Consider the following 20,559-nt stretch of genomic DNA (forward strand, 5'->3'; position numbering starts at 1 on the left):
TTAAAATGCAGAGCACATCAGGTGTGTCGTGTGTGTGTGTATTTGGCCCTGCTCAAGGAATAAGCCGGCTGCCGTCGTAGCCGTACTGAGTAGAAGATTACAGGGAAACAAAAGCCTCCTTTCAAAGATCATATCTGGATCTCTGCGAGGGAATCCGTGGGCGAGCCTGAGAACGGAATGTAGCCACCTTGGCAGGTAATCAAGAAAAGGTCTGGGATTGTGATTCCTGCATTTTGTTCTCTCTGCGGAGGCTAATCTGATGGGGGCTTTTCAGTGCAACCCCGACATCATCACCTTTGAGAGCCAGGAGGAGACTGCCTGGCCAGCTGCCCCCACCAGCAACATTTGGGAGCAGGAGAACAAGGGGGTTGTGATAGATCCGGCCCCCGGAGGCATGTTGCGCTCTTATGTCATGAACGGTTTGGACACAGAGGAACGGTGGGAGGCACCCGCTTGGGAACCCCCAAGGGAAGAAGGCTCAGAGTGGCCAGAGGGAGAAGACAAATTCCCCTCTCCCCTGGTTTCTCAGTATCAGAAGAGGCATGAAGCGGGAGCAGCAAAGGCAGCCATGCCAGTGTAGTCTCAGATTGCTTGGGGAAAACCCTGGAGAGGGGGAGACTTAGTCAGCTGTGGGAAGACAGGACCCTTCAGTCTCTGGAACTTCCTCATAGGGGCAAGACCTATAAAGAAGAGTTGCTGTGCTCATTTGGCCCAGCACTCCTGAGCAGACCCTGCTTCTTCTAAGAAAGACTTTACTTACTCTGTGTGACTTATTGCTCTCTTGCTCCTCTCATCCAAGGATGCAACCCACGGCTGTCTCTCCTGACTAGGGTTGGGCATTTCAGTTTCTCATTATTACCATCTTACGTTTGGCTCGCCACATTTCCACATCAGCAGGTCATTTTCTTTTTTTAAAAACCCTCCTGAATATTCATTAGCATTTTAACACAAATTTCTCCTTTTTTTGGATGCAATTTTTACCATGCATATGCATATTTGCAAAGCCATTTCCCCTGATATAACACTATTTTGTCTGTTATGTTCATGGATACTATATGCATTAAAATACACACTTTACCCGGGGCCAGCCCAAGACATTTTGCCGCTGGAGGCAAATGAGAAAGTGGTGCCTCGCTACCTGGTATTTACATGTAGAGTGCCCCAGAACCTGGGGCTCTATTGCTTTCCCTTTCACTCTCCAAGCTCAGAGCTTAACTTCCTGACCAAGGCAGTCTCCAATAATGGGGTTGGTCTTCGCTCACCTTCTTGCTTGCCCACTCACTCTATTCCCCCACAAGAATATGATCTTTCTTCAGAGTGTTGGCGGTTCAGTCAATCACAGGGCTTAACATCCCACCTATTCGCCCTCGTTCAGCTTCCCCATTTCCTGAAACCCTTGGAAAAAACCAAAATAAGTCAACACCTGAGCATTTTCAGCTGTGCTTCTTCTCGTTTTAGAAATCAGACCTGTGGGAGGATGTGCAGCCAAAATCACAAATGCATGATTGCTAGATAGCCACAGCTAGGGGACTCTATGATGTCATTGTTACAATTCCTGCCCCAGTATTGCAGTCATGGGATTGTTGTCTATCACATGACGGTATATGTTTTGACTCCACAGAGTGGGAAGTGACGGAGACAGGATGTTTGTCTTACTGTGTTCTGTGGACTCTTGTCCTTTGTTCTTTTTATCTTTGCTGTCTGATGCCGCTAGAGAGAGAGGGAGCCATGTTGCAGTGCTCCATGTGCATTTATATGTAAATAAAGTAGATTAGCCAAAATGCTGAGTTGCTGAGGTCTGTCATGCAAGCTGCAAAGACTCTGCGGATCCCTAAGTGTGCCGGTGCCGGTTGGCATCAGTCGCTGTGATGTTCGGGCAAAAGAAAGCTTTTGAAGCTCCTGAACGATCGACCAAGAGGGAGGGAACATGCCAGTTGGGCATGTGTCTCTGCCAGGGTCCTACTCAAGTGTAGGCTGAACTCCTGACAGTCGTGCCCTCTTAACTTGTGTGGTGGAAAAGGGAACAATAGAAACTTCCTGTCATTGCACACTCTTCTTCTTACCTGTGATGTGAACTCTCCCCTAGAGAGCACGCTCCATTTTGAACTGGACTATGGAATTTTATAAGTTTTAAGAATTATTCCCTGCCTGATTTTCACTGCTGTTGAAGATGCTGGCAAGACTTCTAGTGTGAGTAAACCTTGTATTTTTTTGTTTTACTTAAACTGTCAGAGTGTTGTTGTTGTTTTGTTAAGAGGGACACATAGAAGGGAGAAGGCGAACCAAGCCTGCCGATAGCATCCTTGCACATCATGATTGTTCTAGAAGGTTATGCAACCTTGTCCTAAATAACTTCTAAGTTGCACATAGATGGTGATTTTTCTCTGCTGACATCGGTATTTGCATTCTCACGCAAGTGAGAAAAGGAGGAAGGATAATTACTAAATAAAACTTCCTCTCCCACCCATCAAAATCCATGCAACAAGACCCTCTTCTTTTTCTGTGCAGGCCCAGAGTTTGCAGCCGCGGACTCCCTTCCTCTAAATCCGTGCCCTGCAGGAAAGGCCAGCTGGCAGCTCTGGTGTTAAAAGAGGAATCCCATTAAACATGCATATGTTTACAGCAGGAGGGGTGGGGGAGCTAAATGGAAGTAAGTGCAAGTAAATGGGAGCCATTAACAGGGAGGCAATGGGAGCAACTGCTTAATGCACACATTGTTAAATTCTCAGAGGGGAACCGTAATGGAGTCACGAGGAGGCTCTCCTCTGATGGGCTGGCATCCCATTGGCAACTGGCACCAGGAGCGGAAGATGAGGAGCAGGATCGTGCCGCGGAAGGGCTCCACCTGTCAGGCGCTCGCCTGCCTCAGTGTCGTGCCAAGCGGAGGCGGCGCAGGCTGTCCATTTCAGCATTTGAGCTGAGGAGTGAGAGCTGAAGTTTCAGCCCAGGAGAGAGGGCCAAGGACAGAGACTGCCAGTCAGTGTAGGCAATTCTGAGATAAGGCAGGTTCTTTTGCTCCTGAGACTTTCCCACTCTCAATGCCCTGGCGCAGGCACAGGCACCCAGAGGCCAAGATTCGAAACAGGACGGAAACTCCGGGGGCCTTTCGAACTCACAAATCGGACACATCTGAACTTCTGGGAAACTTGAAAAATGCAAAAATCAACACTGCAGCCTCAAGAGCTGGCAACTCTGCAGTACTTATTTACCTCTCAGATTCATTTATCCAGCCAGAACATGGAAAGTCTAATCATAATGGCTACCTTCCCAGAGATGCTGTTAAGGATTAATGAGGTTTTTTGTTTTTTTTTTGAGGGAGGAAAAAAGACCCAGCAAAGTGCTTTTCATGCTCCAAGTACTGAGTAAATAAGTATTATTATTCACAGTGTTCTTAGGCTAATGTAGCAGGGAAGGAAATGGGGTGGCTGAGTAGCATCGTTCCCCAGAGGGTCAACTCATTATTTCATGCGGGATTCAAAAATAATTTTAAGGGGAAGGGTTGCAGCTAAAGGTAGAGCAGAATGTCACAGGTTGAACCCACAGCAGAATTTACACACAGGGCTGGGAATGCCCCTTCCCATGGAGAGAGGCTGCCGGTCTGTGCTGGCAGTATTGAGGTAATGGACTGAGCATTTGACTTGAAGTAACAAAGCGATAGAATTTGCCGAATTAGCAAACATGAGAGCCAAAATGAGGAACCAGGATGAGAGGCAGATAAGGGGCGAGTGGAAAGCCTCAGAGAATATTTTAAAGGATATGATACGAAAACTAACCTACAGGTAGGAGCAATTTCATGAGCAACAGTCAACAACAGCAAAGGAATTAAAAGGGGGGGGGAGGCAGGGTGAGAAAATTAGCAGGTAGGCAGCAGATGAAGGTATATCTAGAATGCCACGGAGTGTTGGGTTGGGAAGTCTGCAGAGAAATTTCGTATGATGGAAAATGTATGTTGTGTACATAGAAAAATGGAAAATGCATAAATAAATGAGAGAGAGAGAGAGAGTCTGACTTGATGTAAATAATAATAATAATAATTTATTATTTATACCCTGCCCATCTGGCTGGGTTTCCCCAGCCACTCTGGGCAGCTTCCAACTGAATATTAAAAACAATACAGCATCAGACATCAAAACCTTCCTTGAACAGGGCTGCCTTAAGATGTCTTCTGAATGTCAGGTAGTTGTTTATAGCTTTGACATCTGGTGGGAGGGCGTTCCACAGGGAGGGAGCCACTACTGAGAAGGCCCTCTGCCTGGTTCCCTGTAACCTCACTTCTCGCAGGGAGGGAACCGCCAGAAGGCTCTCGGAGCTGGACCTCAGTGTCCGAGCAGAACAATGGGGGTGGAGACGCTCCTTCAGGAATACTGGGCCGAGGCCATTTAGGGCTTTAAAGGTCAGCACCAACACTTTGAATTGTGCTCGGAAACATACTGGGAGCCAATGTAGGTCTTTCAGGACTGGTGTTATATGGTCTTGGCCACTCCCAGTCACCAGTCTAGCTGCCGCATTCTGGATTAATTGCAGTTTCCAGATCACCTTCAAAGGTAGCCCCACATAGGGCACATTGCAGTAGTCCAAGCGGGAGATAACCAGAGCATGCACCACTCTGGCGAGACAGTCCGTGGGCAGGTAGGGTCTCAGCCTGCGTACCAGATGGAGCTGGTAGACAGCCGCCCTGGACACAGAATTGACCTGCACCTCCATTGATGGCTGTGAGTCCAAAGCAACATCCTATCTTCCTAATAATTCCAGTAGGACATTGAGGTTGAGGCTGTCCCATTCTGGCTCCTAAAATCCTGCTGGTGGTTGGAAATACTACATAAAAGCTTAGGAACATAAGAACAGCCCAGGTGGGTCAGGTCCATGGCCCATCTAGTCCAGCCTCCTGTTCTCCCAGTGGCCAACCAGATGCCCCCATGGGAAACCTGGAAGGAGGATTCGAGCGCAAGAGGAATACTTTCCCCTCCTGTGGTTTCCAACAGCTGGGATCCAGGGGCATTTCTGCTTCCAGCTATTGAGGGAGAGCACAGCCACTGTGGCTACTAGCCATCAATAGCCCTCTCCTCCAGTTATTTGCCCAATAATCCTTTTTCAGAGCCATCCTAGTTCATGGCCATCCCTGCCTATTGTGGGAGGGAGTTCCACAGCTTAACTACGTAGGTGTTATGCGAAGAAGTACTTTTTAATCTGCCCTGAATCTTCCAACATTCAGATTTATTGAATCTCCATGATTTTTAGTATTATGAGAGAATGAGAAAAGCTCTTCTCCCTCCACTCTCTCTGGGCCATGTATAATTTCTATGATGTTGCCTTTTCTCTAAGCTAAAAAGCTCCAAATGCTGCAACCTTCCTTGATAGCGGAGTCATTCCACCCCCTAAGTTTAGGGACCCTTATTGTGCATATCCAAGTTCCTGAGAAGTGAGATGTTTCTGCTTTTGGAGGCAGTCAATGGAGATTTATGGTGTTGACGTTTATTACACCTATAAGTGAGGATAAGACGGCAGCTGGCAGCCTTAACTCGAACAGATATTGCTGCCCAGAAGATTTCTTGGGGAACTCCCAATGCGTCGCGTTGGTTGCTCACAGAGAGCAAGTCAGGCCTCTGGGCCTCATCCAGGCTCTGTTCCAGCACAGCAAATCTTTGGTATTCCTCACACACGCAGGCATTTTAATGGCATGAATTCCATGGGAGATGGGCAGATGGGCAGAGAAAGACTTCCAGAAAGATTTCATAGAATCATAGAATCATAGAGTTGGAAGAGACCACAAGGGCCATCGAGTCCAACCCCCTGCCAAGCAGGAAACACCATCAGAGCACTCCTGACATATGGTTGTCAAGCCTCTGCTTAAAGACCTCCAAAGAAGGAGACTCCACCACACTCCTTGGCAGCAAATTCCACTGTCAAACAGCTCTTACTGTCAGGAAGTTCTTCCTAATGTTTAGGTGGAATCTTCTTTCTTGTAGTTTGGATCCATTGCTCCGTGTCCGCTTCTCTGGAGCAGCAGAAAACAACCTTTCTCCCTCCTCTATGTGACATCCTTTTATATATTTGAACATGGCTATCATATCACCCCTTAACCTCCTCTTCTCCAGGCTAAACATGCCCAGCTCCCTTAGCCGTTCCTCATAAGGCATCGTTTCCAGCCCTTTGACCATTTTGGTTGCCCTCCTCTGGACACGTTCCAGTTTGTCAGTGTCCTTCTTGAACTGTGGTGCCCAGAACTGGACACAGTACTCCAGGTGAGGTCTGACCAGAGCAGAATACAGTGGCACTATTACTTCCCTTGATCTAGATGCTATACTAGTTAGCTCCTGTAGCACCGTTAGCTCCTGTAGCAACAAATCGCCTGTCCTTGGCCACCTTTCTAGATCTGCAAAGACCCAACCAAAGGGAACCTGCCAAGTTCAACTGATTTGGCCTCTTTCGACGATTCATTTTACCGCCAGGGTCTTGGGGTTTGGGGAGATCCTTGAGAGGTTATTCAGCACCACACCTGATCAGATAAAATATAATTCACTCCATCATGACCACTGCAGAAGAACACACAGAGACCTCTCCATGTCCCGTTCCTTGATGGACAAAGGCAGCACAACACCCAGGACCCAGACTGGGAGACGAAGCCTTTTTCACCCGTCAAGACAATGTAAATATCAGTCGGAGAATTTCTGTTGAATTGTGTGCTTGCCTAAGTTCTGCCTAGGAATCCTACAACGGAATGTGTGAGGAGGAAGGGATCGAGTCCTCCGATCCTAAAGTAATCATCATCATCATTCAGAAATGGTAAAACTGACCGGGAAGCTCAGGAACCAAGAAGACCAAAACTTTAATAAAGAATGGGGGGGAGGGGATTATAATTTACCCAGGAGGCCACTGTAAACAGATGAAAACATCAGCAGGATTGCAGTAACACTTGTAATGTAGCAGGTACTATGGAGACCAAATGGAGTGATATAAAATATGGATTATGGAATAATATGCTGCCAAAAAGGTTGACAACTGGACCCACGGAGGGGAAGGCGGGAAGCCCAGAGATCCAGAGAAATCTCTAAATATGGATATGTGTTTTGTATTGTTATAATTCTACATTTGTGAAATCAAATCAAAATTATTTCCATATATATATATATACAGTGGTGCCTCGCAAGACGAATGCCTCGCAAGACGGAAAACCTGCAAGACGAAAGGGTTTTCCATTTGCAGAGGCGCTTCGCAAGACGAATTTCCCTATGGGCTTGCTTCGCAAGACGAAAATCGACGAAAAATTTTGAGCTTTTTCCCCGCTCCAAAACCCCTTTTTCTGAAGCGCTAAGCTGCTAAAAGCATTTTAGCAGCTAAACCGCTAATCCCTTAAGCCTTTAATAGGCGTTAATAGCCCTTAAACTGCCAATAGCGCTAATAGCGCTAATCCGCTAATGGGCTTGCTTCGCAAGACGAAAAACCCGAAGACAAAAAGACTCGCGGAACGGATTCTTTTCGTCTTGCGAGGCACCACTGTATATAATTTCATAAGATTGTGGAATCGAGGAATCATGGAATTGAAGAGCTGGGAGGGACCCCGAGGGTAATCTAGTCCAATACAGGAATAACAACTAAGGATCCCTGACAGATGGTCACTCGATCTCCAGCGAGGGAGATTCCACCAGCTCTTAGCATCAGGAAGTTCTTTCTAAAGTTCAGTCGGGGTTGCATGGCCTGTAATTTGAATCCATCAGCTCAGGTCGTACCCCCCTGGGGTTTTCTCCATCTTCCATGTGCTCCATCTTCAGATGTGGAATAAAAGCCTGTAGACAGATGACATGGCAGCCAGGAGGAGGCATGTGAGTTTTCCTGGAGGGAAAATGGAGGGAAAGTTGGCACCCTATAGACTCACCCCCCCACCACCACCACCTCCAGGACTGTAGGCGATGAGGCTGAAGAGCTGATTATCATTCCTTTTCTCCTCGATAATAATCAAGATATCTTATGCTCAACGGGAAGAGGGTCTGTTCTGCAGCAGAGAGCGGAATCTCATAAATATGTTCTTATCAACTGTCGAACTAGACAAGAGGGACTGAGGAAAGGAGAGATAAAGGATCAGCTATTAACAGAACATGCCCCAGCTTCGCAGAGTCAGAATAATCGTGCCATGGAGGGCCCTTTGCACGTGCAGCCCGTGAAATAAAAACACACCAAAAAAACCCCAAACCGACTGACGTCGACCCGAGCGCCGTACCTCTACATCTGATTTTAAGCCTTGATTTACGGCCTGGAAAATTACATTTTAATTGTGCACGTCTCCATTTTTAGATGTACTTGTCTCCCATCCGCCCCACAATCAGTCAAGAAAAGATGTTCTTTTCTAGCGGGACGAGAGAGGGGGGGGTGGGAGGGAGAGAGAGGGAGGCTGCATTTCAGATGGAAAGATGCTCTCCCCTTGGCTAAATTTGGATCGCTGGTGTCAGGTGAAGATGGCTCCCTCCCACCCCATCGAAGTCGATTGAGGCATAATTGGGTTTGCGAGAACAGCATTTGTTTTCTCAGACATGAAAGCAGACAAATTGCTGCTAGCAACACTCCACTCTGTGCCCCAAGAGATCAGAACTGGGGAGGGGGAGAGTTGCAAAACTCTGCTTTTTTGAGTGGTGGGCAATAGAGAATTTTGTTTCATCCCCCAACTTTAGAATCGTAGAATTGTAGAGTTGGAGGGGGGGGGGTAATCTGGTCCAGCCCCTTACAATGAATAATAATAATAATAATAATTTTTTATTTATACCCCCCCCCCCCAATTCCCAGTTCAAAAACCGGGCTCAGGGTGGCTAAAAACAAATTTAAAATACTTAATTGGAAAAGCAGCATAAAAGACAGTATAAAAACATGAATAGCAATAAAATTCAAAAATCAAAAATCAATTAGATAATCCCCAGGGCTAGCTGGCTGAATTGGTCCTACTTGGGCCAGCGAGGAGACCCGGGGGGAATTAGCTGTTGGGGTGGGACGTGGGTGGCGCTGTGGGTTAAACCATAGAGCCTAGGACTTGCAGATCAGAAGGTTGGCGGTTCGAATCCCCGTGACGGAGTGAGCTCCCGTTGCTCAGTCCCTGCTCCTGCCAACCTAGCAGTTCGAAAGCACGTTAAAGTTCAAGTAGATAAATAGGTACCGCTCCGGCGGGAAGGTAAATGGCGTTTCCGTGCGCTGCTCTGGTTCTCCAGAAGAGGCTTAGTCCTGCTGGCCACATGACCTGGAAGCTGTACGCCGGCTCCCTCGGCCAGTAAAGCGAGATGAGTGCCGCCACCCCAGAGTCGGCCATGACTGGACCTAATGGTCAGGGGTCCCTTTACCTTTACCTTAGAGCAGGTAATCTTCATAAAAGGGGAGGGGGAGGGAAGAGAAGGGAAATAAAAGATCGGACTGAATTCAAATTAAAGGCCAGGCAGAATAGAGGTTAAATCCTGCCGGGCCCTAGTCTCATGGGACAGAGTATTCCACCAGGTCGGAGCCATCACTGAAAAGGCCCTGGTGGAGGATAGTCTGACTTCCTTAGGGCCCGGGACCTCTAAACTATGGTAATTCATGGACCTTAAGGTCTTCTGCGGGGCAGACCAGGAGAGGCAGTCCGGTAGATACGGGATAATGCAGGAACAAAAAAAGGTGACTTTTCATAATTTTGTTTTTCAGATGCAGCATAGCTCAAAGAAGCCCCAGCAAAGGAAACACAAGGAAAACATTGTAATATAGTGCAGGGGTTGGACAGATTTGTGGAGGAGAGGGCTATTGATGGCTGCTGGCCACAATCCTTATGCTTTGCCTCTACAGTTGGAACTGCAGGAGGGGAGAGTTGCTCTTCTGCTCGGATCCTGCACGCTGGATTCCCGGTGGGACATCTGTTTGGCCACTGTGGCAACAGGATGCTGGTCTAGATGGGCCACTGGCCTGATCCAGCAGGCTCTTCTTAAGTTCATATGGATTGCCCTGAGACAATGGACCCTGTCCTGTGGAACACCCTGCCACTAGAGCAGGCATCCCCAACCTTTGGCCCTCCAGATATTTTGGACTATACTTCCCATCATCCCTGACCACGGATCTCCTGTTAGCTAGGGATCATGGGAGTTGTAGGCCAAAACATCTGGAGGGACGCAGGTTGGGGGTGCCTGCGCCAGAGGTTCGGACGGCACTTTTAAATGCTTGCTGAAAACATTTCTATTCTGCCAGGTCCACGCAGGCAAGTATGGGCACATCCTTCCACTGATGCCTGTTTAGGTTTAAATTTGCTTTTAGCTACTTAACAATTTTCCTGCATGCGCTCTACGTGGGGCTACCTTTGAAGGTGACCTGGAAACCACAACTAATCCAGAATGCAGCAGCTAGACTGGTGACTGGGAGCGGCTGCGGAGACCACATAACACCGGTCTTGAAATACGTACATTAGCTCCCAGTACATTTCCGAGCACAATTCAAAGTGTTGGTGCTGACCTTGAAAGCCCTAAACGGCCTCGGTCCAGTATATCTGAAGGGGCGTCTTCACCCCCATCGTTCTGCCCGGACACTGAGGTCCAGCTCCGAGGGCCTTCTGGCGGTTCCCTCCCTGAGAGAAGGGAGGTTACAGGGAACCAGGCAGAGGGCCTTCTCGGTGGTGGCGCCCGCCCTGTGGAACGCCCTCCCTTCAGATGTCAAGGAAATACACAACTACCAGACTTTCAGAAGACATCAGAATTCAGCTCTGTTTAGGGAAGTTTATAATGTTTGATAGACTATTGTATTTTTATATTCTGTTGGAAGCCACCCAGAGTGGCGCCAGATGGGTGGGGTATAAATAAATAAATTTATTATTATTATTATTATTATTATTATTATTATTATTATTATGGTTCCCTATTGTCGCAAACTGCTGTGATGCATTTTAATGACCCTTTCCTTCCCTGGAGGTTTTTAAGCAGAGGTTGGGTGGCCGTCTATCATGGATGCTTTAGGTGAGATTCCCTGCATTGCAGGGGGTCAGACTAGATGATCCTCGGGGTCCCTTCCAACTCTAAAGATTCTATGATTAGCATATCAATATTTCTAAATAAATAAATAATAAACTGGGCTCTCTGGGCACACAGAGACCACAGTGGAGTGGGCGGGGGTGTCACCCGTACCCTGAAAAATAAGGGCCTTTGCTGGGTATACCTTGACCTTGGTCTCCCTTGGCCAATTCCGTTTGGAGGAGCATTTATTTATATTCTGCGTCTCGTCTTTCCCGGGGAGTTTTTGCAGGAGGCTCTAAGTGGGAGCCCATTAGAAGCCCTAGATTGATATCAGCAATGTAAAGGAGATGTCTTGGGCTGGGGGGAGGATGGTGGAAAGGTGGGCATTTATAATAAATGAAAATAAAATAAATACAGGTCTTTTACGCAGCCGAGATCCGACGCTCGGGCCGATGCTTCTCATTTGACTGCCATCCATAATTTATAAACCTCCATCCGGCAGAAGCTTCCAGAGCAGATGAGTCTCAACTTTAAATAAATGGCGAAGGGGAAAAGCTCTTGCAATATTGCACCCCCTTCGCTTCTCTTTAACTTCTCAAAGCGCCTGCACGGTTTGTTTATTTCTTATGACGGTACCCCACCTTTCATTCGAGGGGCTCAAGGTGGCGCAGCTGGTTCTACTCTTCTGGTTGTCAACAGTCCTACAAGGTAGCTTCGGCTGAGAGGCAGTGACTGGCTGAAGGTGACCCAGAGAATTTCCTAGCTGGGAGGGGAAATGTAGAATTGGACGGCACCCCAAGGGTCATCTAGTCCAACCCCCTGCAATGCAGGAATCACAGGTGGCCAGCCAGCCTCTGCTTAAAAACCTCCAAGGAAGGAGAGTCTTTCCGAGGGAGACCGGTCCACTGTCTTCTTTTCCGTGTTTAAGTCAGAGTCTCCTGTCTTAAGAATCTGGATCCAGCACAGCGGAATCAGGAGCCTCGCTCCCTTTCCGTTCCCCCCCAGTGAGGTCCGTCTGCTACTCTGCAAGGAAAACTGCCAGCTGCACCCTGGGCATTCATCTCCATCCCCCTCTGTCAATTTCTCGGGCCTATTAACTCCCCACAGGCTCCCTAATATCCAATCTCTTTGTGCAAATTGCATCCAAATACTCTGCAAGCAAGGTTTGGTTATTGGCCTTGAACAGGCTTCCTCAAACTCGGCCCTCCAGATGTTTTTGGCCTACAACTCCCATGATTCCTAGCTAGCAGGACCAGTGGACAGGGATGATGGGAATTGTAGTCTCAAAACATCTGGAGGGCCGAGTTTGAGGAAGCCTGGCCTTGAATTTCCATGCTGAGGCGTTCTGTCCAGTGTTCCTTTACAACTATAGAATCTCACACTTCTTCTTCTTTGGCGATGCCTCGTAGTCAAGTAAGACTGTCTTCCATAAACACGGTTTTAACAATGAGTCCGTAAGTGACTGTGGAGGCCAGTTCTGGACCCACACGTCCTTCCACAGTGGGGACCTAGGTTTCCGGGCGGGAGTTGATCACGGTGTTGATTTGCCAAGCGTGTCTTCCTCTTAGCACGTTTCTCCCTTGCGTCCTGAGTTCGAGTGTCTCCAAAGCCCATGACACCTTTGGTCAAGGCTGTTTTGCAACTGGAGTGCTTGCAAGCCAGTGTTTCCCAGTTGTCAGTGTTTATACTACATTTTTTTAGACTTGCCTTGAGAGAGTCTTTAATCCTCTTTTGTTGACCACCAGCATTGCGCTTTCCATTTTTAAGTTCAGAATAGAGTAGTTGCTTTGGAAGACGATCATCAGGCATCCGCACAACATGACCAGCCCAACGAAGTTGATGTTGAAGAATCATTGCTTCAACACTGGTGAGCTTTGCTTCTTCCAGGTCACCGGCATTAGTTCGCCTGTCTTCCAAAGTGATGTGTAATTTTTTTCAGAGACATCAGAGTTCTGTGCAGGGTTCCTTCGCAACTACAGAATCACACACAGCCAACCATGACATCACATCCTGCAGCTCCTGAGGCCACCAGGCTGTAGCGACAACCCTGCAAAGGGCAGTGAGAGAGGAGCAGTAAGCGATGAGGCTGTTAGGAACAGGGCAAGAGGCACAGCTGTGGCATCTCCTCACAATGCGCTGGCACCTTGCTTTCGATGCATCTTCCTTGTGGCGAACCAGTGCGGCTCATCCTGGAATCGGTCTGGCATGGATGCTGCTGTGTCCCCGTGGAGGAGAAGTGCTCAGGTGGTTCAAGGATCCAGAATTGAGATGCCTGACTCATAAATAGCATGGTTGCCTTTCTTGGAAATTGATTAGTACTCACACCAGAAGCCAACCTTAGGGTTCCCTTCTATCTTCCTGCAAGATTTCCTCAATAGCTCAACCTATTTCTTTTTTCCCTTTTTTGGGGTGGGATTTCGAATTTTAGCCATATAACCCAAATAACAAAATACAACTTCAGGAGACAAAACAGAACAGGACCAAAGCTGGCATGGGAAGATACATTCACAAGAATAAATTATGAAGCTGGTTATCTGGATATTTGCGATAAGATACAGACCGGAACAGGACATGGGTGGTGCCGTGGTCTAAACTACTGAGCCTCTTTGGCTTGCCGATCAGAAGGTCAGCGGTTTGAATCCCCACAACAGAGTGAGCTCCCATTGCTCGGTCCCAGCTCCTGCCAACCTAGCAGTTCGAAAGTACACCAGTGCAAGTAGATAAATAGGTACCACTCTGGCAGGAAGGTGAACGGCATTTCCGTGCTCTGCTCTGGTTTCACCATAAGCGGCTTAGTCCTGCTGGCCACATGACCCAGAAAAACTGTCTACAGACAAAGGCCGGCTCCCTTGGCCTGTAAAGCGAGATGAGCGCTGCAACCCCAGAGTCGTTTGCAACTGTACTTAACTGTCAGGGGTCCTTTACCTTTACCTTTTTTTACAGACAGGAAAGTGGAAGGTACCATCATAAAAAATGAATAAGCAAGAAGTCTGGCCCACATGACTTACAAGATATACCGAAAAATAAACCTGTAGCTGAAATCACGGTGATGAATGGAAGAAATTTCAGGGAAACGGGAATTGTGGATAAGCCCTCCGTTTGTGACAATTTTGCTTTGTTCAGAAGGGAAGCCTGACTTCTAGGGGGCTGACCCTTAAATTCTTTATATCTGTTCCCTCTGCAATGTTATGGGGGGTGGGGAGTGTGAGTCCCGTTCCGTATTGACACGCAGACAATGTTGGATTCAAGGACAAGTCTTTAGGCACATAGATTAAGCAAATGCATTTCCTTCTTCTTAGAAGAATGTAATAAAGCATTACAGGAAAAAAAGAAAAGATTAATAAGGTTATCAATAAAACATTATAAAACATTACAGAGAACAAACTACCATTACAAATCTAAAGTATAAATTATTGATGTAGAGCAGAGAAGGTTCCTATTAAATCATAATTACGTAAATCAGCAATGCTATTCTAGAACAGATGCGAAGAGGGGTCTGGGACCTCTCAGGTGAAAGAGATGCTCAAAGCATAGGATATTTATACCCTGTTTTTCCTTTGAGGGAGACGCGTTTTTCTGAACTTTCTTATTTTCCAATACTATCCAAATGACATGAAAGCGCGCCACAAGACACACTTCGCAACTTTTGCAATAATTTCGATTAAACACCATCTATTCTCAGCAGAGGAAGAAAACAATTTTAGAAACATCTGATGAAACAACTTTGATATACATCAAAAACATCTGCTGTTTTTCCAAAGAGTATCTGGACAGAAGATACATCGTCATGTTACAAGAATGTGTCTGGCTTACTCAGTGCTGTTTTTCTAGAAAATGAGATGCCGGAACTTACCATGAACACCTCCCTCATTCTCTTAGAATGGCAGTGGAGCCCACCTGAGAGGTGCTGGAAGCGAGTTCCAGTGAGTTCCGGCTGAAAAAAGCCCTGCTTCCACTCAGCCAGGCTACTGGTCCGTGAAGGCCAATTTTGTCCCCCCAAACTGGTAACCACATTCCAGGGTTTTGCCATCCCCTGCTCCCTGAAATCCTTTTAAATGGATGGAGAAAACCAGCGGTGCTGCAGCAGAGCAGATATGAAGGGAAGCCTCTGGTTTTGCATTGTTCAACTGTGGAACTCTCTGCCACAGGAGACAGCGATGTCCACCAACTTGGATGGTTTTAGAAGAGGACTGGACAAATTTGTGGAGGAGGAGAGGGCTGTCGATGGCTCCTCTTTTGCTGAATGGTTCTGTTGGGATACTGCCAGGGAGACAAAGTCCATCATGACTCCATGTCGTCTCCGGACGTCCATCGATCTCCCGTAGACACGCAGTATCAGCAATTAGCGACACGAGCTCCAGAAATAGCTTGCCACATTCCAGAGCCGTGCACGCTCTATCAGCAGATAAAGCACACAGTGAAAGATGCACTCAGGAGAGCATTATTTACAAGTTTATTTCTGCGTTGATCAGAACAAAGAAAAACATGACTGCCTGCTTCAGTGTTCCAGCAGAGAGAGAGAGAAAGAAACGAAAGCAAAGACACAACATAAACATCCTGTGAAACAGGAAAATACGCAGGCTGTGACACAAACATCCTGCTCCCTTTTAAGAGGGACTGGACAAATTCGTGGAGGAGGAGAGGGCTGTCGATGGCTCCTCTTTTGCTGAATGGTTCATCAAAGCCCTGGGCAGGCTCCTTCAAGCTCTAAAAGTGAACTCTCTCTCTCTTTTTCATTTGTTAACAGTAGAGTGTGCCTCTCGTTTTAATTCAGAATCAAAAGCATGTCTCCCACAAGTGTAAAAACCATAAGAAGATCACCGATGGACCAGGCCAGTGGCCCGTCTGTTCACACTGTGGGCAACCAAATGCCCCCAAGAAAAATTTGCAAGCAGGATTCAAGTTCAAGAGCGACTCTCCACACTCTCAAGACCAGCAAGCGGTATGCAGAGTCATATTGCCTCCAGCAGTGGAGAAGGAACATAGCCAATGCAATTGGCAGCTGTTATCATAGAATTTGCAATGACAAACCTAGACAGCATCTTAAAAAGCAGAGACATCACCTTGCCAACAAAGGTCCGTATAGTTAAAGCTCTGGTTTTCCCAGTAGTGATGTATGGAAGTGAGAGCTGGACCATAAAGAAGGCTGATCACCGAAGAATGGATGCTTTTGAATTATGGTGCTGGAGGAGACTCTTGAGAGTCTCATGGACTGCAAGACGATCCAACCGATCCATTCTTAAGGAAATCAGCCCTGAGTGCTCACTGGAAGCTGAGGCTCCAAGACTTTGGCCACCTCATGAGAAGACTCCCTGGAAAAGACCCTGATGTTGGGAAAGATGGAGGGCACAAGGAGAAGGGGGCGACAGAGGACGAGATGGTGGGACAGTGTTCTCAAAGCTACAAGCATGAGTTTGACCAAACTGCGGGAGGCAGTGGAAGACAGGAGTGTCTGGTGTGCTCTGGTCCAGGGGGTCACGAAGAGTTGGACATGACTAAACAACAACATCATAGAATTGCAGAGTTGGAAGGGACACCTGGGGTCATCTAGTCCAACCCACTTATCCTTACCCCCTGTTAATCGCCTTATCCTCCAAACCTGCCTCTAATGGAGGAGGTAGAATATAGCAATCATTTCTAGTAGCCATTGATAGCCTGATCCTCTGCGAATTTATCAAATCCTTCTAAAAAGCAATGCAAGTTAGTGGCCATTATGACAGATCCTCCATGTGTCCCTATTTTCCAGGGACAGTCCTGGATTTACAGAAGCTGTCCCAGTGTCCAATTTGACCCTAGAATGTCCTGCTTTTCCTTAGGGTGTCCCTATTTTCACGGGAGAAATGTTGGAGGGGATGGAATAGGACGTCCCTGTTTTCATGGGAGGGCATGGAGTTATGCGACCCCTTAGCCAAAGAGCTAAGCACATAACTATAAAAACTTTAGAAGAAAACTGAAAGCAGCTCTGTACAGTGGTACCTCGGGTTACATACGATTCAGGTTACATACACTTCAGGTTACAGACTCCGCTAACCCAGAAATATTACCTCGGGTTAAGAACTTTGCTTCAGGATGAGAACAGAAATCGTGCTCCAGTGGCACGGCGGCAGCTTCAGGTTAAGAACAGTTTCAGGTGAAGAATGGACCTCCGGAATGAATTAAGTACTTAACCTGAGGTACCACTGCATAGGGAAGTTTTTTTTTATGTTTAATGTTTTGTTATGTTTCTATATACCGTATTTTTCGCACCATAGGACGCACCGGACAATAGGACGCACCTTGCTTTAGAGGGGGGAGAACAAGAAAAAAAAATTCTCCCCCTCTCTGCCCAGTGCACCTTCAGCGAAGCGGCGGGAGGTGCTGCGCAGAGAGAGGGAGAATTTCCCCCCTCTTGTTTTCCCGCTCTAAAACAAGGTGCCGTTTAAGGTGCGTTCAGGCGGCTACCTTGGAAGCCTGGAGAGCGAGAGGGGTCGGTGCAGGTTCCTTTCAACCTGCTCTTTGGGGCTGGCGGGGGGAAGCCCACCACCAGCCCCAAACAGCAGGTCAGAGAGCACTGGAAAGGCGCAGCGGAGAGGCTTCTGCCATAGCCGCGCGTCACCTCTCCAGCCAGGAGAGGGTCGCGGGGCTATGGCGTCTTCGCTCCATAGGACGCACACACATTTCCCCTTCATTTTTGAAAGGGAAAAAGTGCGTCCTATAGAGCGAAAAATATGGTATGTTGGAAGCTGCCTAGAATGACTGGGACAACCCAGTCAGATTGGCAGGGTATAAACATTGTTATTGGGGTTGTTGCTATTATTGTGATGATGATGATGATGATGATGATGATGATGATGATGATGATGGAATAGGACGTCCCTATTTTCATCGAAGAAATGCTGAAGGGTATGTTACTGCCTCCTGTGGGAACAAATTGCTTACAAACATAGATCAAGCATTATGTGGGTTCTGTAACAGCACCAGGTCTGCAGATCGAAGCTGCCAAGTTATGTCTCTGTAACTTTTGGATACAGTCAGATATGACTCCGTAACTCAAGCGACTGGGCTCTGGTTCCATCCATTTCCTTCAGAGAAAACAGGTCAATTATTTCTCTGCCTGGATTGCTCTCACTGGACAATACAATATTTCCCCAACTCTTTTCCCCCACACCTTCCCATTCCCATCTCCCCTAATTGTTCCTCGCAGGCATCTGATTCATGCACAGCCAATTTCTCTGCTGCTGCCACTTCCGTGCTTGACCTGCATCGAGAGATTCCTGCGAAGTCAGGAGGTTTGGCTTCTGCCAAAGCCTCGCGGCTGCCTTGCGAACAAATGGGGCAGCCTCAGTGTCTCTTTAGGTGAAAGTCAGGAGGGAACAAAAACGGCAGGACCAGGAAATGAAATCCCAAGATTGTTCTGAAGAAACGTTGCCCAGAGGGAGAAATGCCTTCGTTTCTGAAGATGGAGAAGATTTCTCAGGAAGGCAGATGAGAAAGAAATGAAGGAAGGAAGGTTAATTTTCAACCTCTGCCCCTAAAGAATATAATAATTGCGCAGCCTGGGAGTCATTTTGGACTCACAGCTGTCCATGGAGGCACAGGCCAATTTTGTGTCCAGGGCAGCTGTTTATCAGCTCCATCTGGTACGCAGGCTGAGACCCTCCCTGTCTGCGGACTGTCTTGCTAGAGTAGTGCATGCTCTAGTTATCTCTCACTTGGACTACTGCAATGCGCTCTATGTGGGACTACCTTTGAAGGTGACCCGGAAACTGCAACTAATCCAGAATGCGGCAGCAAGACTGGTGACTGGGAGCGGCCGCCGAGACCACATAACACCAGTCTTGAAAGACCTACATTGGCTCCCAGTACGTTTCTGAGCACAATTCAAAGTGTTGGTGCTGACCTTGAAAGCCCTAAACGGCCTCGGCCCAGTATACCTGAAGGAGCATCTCCATCCCCATCGTTCTGCCCGGACACTGAGGTCCAGTGCCGAGGGTCTTCTGGCGGTTCCCTCACTGCGAGAAGCAAATCTACAGGGAGCCAGGCAGAGGGCCTTCTCGGTGGTGACACCCGCCCTGTAGAACGCCCTCCCACCAGATGTCAAAGAGAAAAATAACTACCAGACTTTCAGAAGACATCTGAAGGCAGCCCTGTTTAGGGAAGCTTTCAATATTTAATAGACTATTGTATTTTAATATTCTGTTGGAAGCTGCCCAGAGTGGCTGGGGAAACCCAGCCAGATGGGCGGGGTATAAATAAATTATTATTATTATTATTATTATTATTATTATTATTATTATTATTATATCAGGAGCTATTTTGGAAAGTCCTGAGACTGAACCTCTTCAGATGGCTAAGATGAGTCAGACTTCCCCAACCTAGCGCTCTCCAAATGCTTCAGATGCATCAGCCACGACTAGCATGGTCATATTCCAGGGGGTTAGGCTAGATGACCCCTGGGGGTCCCTTCCAACTCTACAATTCTAAGAGATGTTGGGGACATGGTCTTGCTGACTGCAACTAATGGGAGCTGGAGTCAAAAACATCTGAAGGCCCCTGGAGGTGGGGGAGGGCTTGGACTACTTCTGTAATGGATTATTTGTTCCCAAACTCGAAAAGAGTGCTGAGCTTCCCTTTGAGGCATCTGGTTGGCCGCTGTGAGAAGAGGATGCTGGACTACATGGGCCATTGGCCGGATCCAGCAGCCAAGTTCTTTTGAAGCAACTGGATGCACAAAAACTGACCCTTTTTGGAATAAAACATTGTCCTGACCCATAACTCTGATTCAAAACTTTACTTGCAGAACTTTCTTCAATACAGAATGAAAAACAGTAAATGATGTGTCCAAACAGTTGTACAAAAATCTTGTGCACGTCCAGCCCAGGCTCAGCACCTTAAAAATAACTTTACTTCTTCCAGAAATCAAAATTGTGTCTCTCTCTCACACACACATTCCAGCCTGAATTGGCCTGTATCCTGCCTAAGGCTTCCTAGAGAGCCATTATCCCCACCCTAGCTGGGAACAAAAGACCAAAGGCAATTCGCTTCAAATGGCATTTTGCAATTGAATATTTCTCGTGTGTTCTAAGGTTAAACACTCCTGTGTTAGGTAGTAGAGAACAATGGTTAATTATCAACCCATCTAGGTGCTTAGAGAGCTCTCTTTGCCCTTCTTTAGCTTCAATGGAATCTTCCCATTAAACCCTTTCAGCAAAACACACAAACATTCTCCATTTCAGCGTGAATTAAACAATTATACTTAACAGGGTGGCTCTCACCAAATGGACTCAGGCCTGATTCATGGGCATCTAGGTATAACTGCTCTTTCCCATTTGCACCAAAGGATGTCGTCAGCCAGCTCAATGGGGCTTTGATGAGCACTGATGTTGTTGTTGTTGTTGTTTAGTCGTTTATTCGTGTCCGACTCTTCGTGACCCCCGGACCAGAGCACGCCAGGCACTTCTGTCTTCCACTGCCTCCCGCAGTTTGGTCCAACTCATGCTGGTAGCTTTGAGAACACTGTCCCACCATCTCGTCCTCTGTCGTCCCCTTCTCCTTGTGCCCTCCATCTTTCCCAACATCAGGGAGTCTCTTCTCATGAGGTGGCCAAAGTATTGGAGCCTCAGCTTCACGATCT

This window comes from Podarcis tiliguerta, assembly GCF_965153285.1.
Source record: "Podarcis tiliguerta genome assembly, chromosome: 4".
Lineage (NCBI taxonomy): Eukaryota > Metazoa > Chordata > Lepidosauria > Squamata > Lacertidae > Podarcis > Podarcis tiliguerta.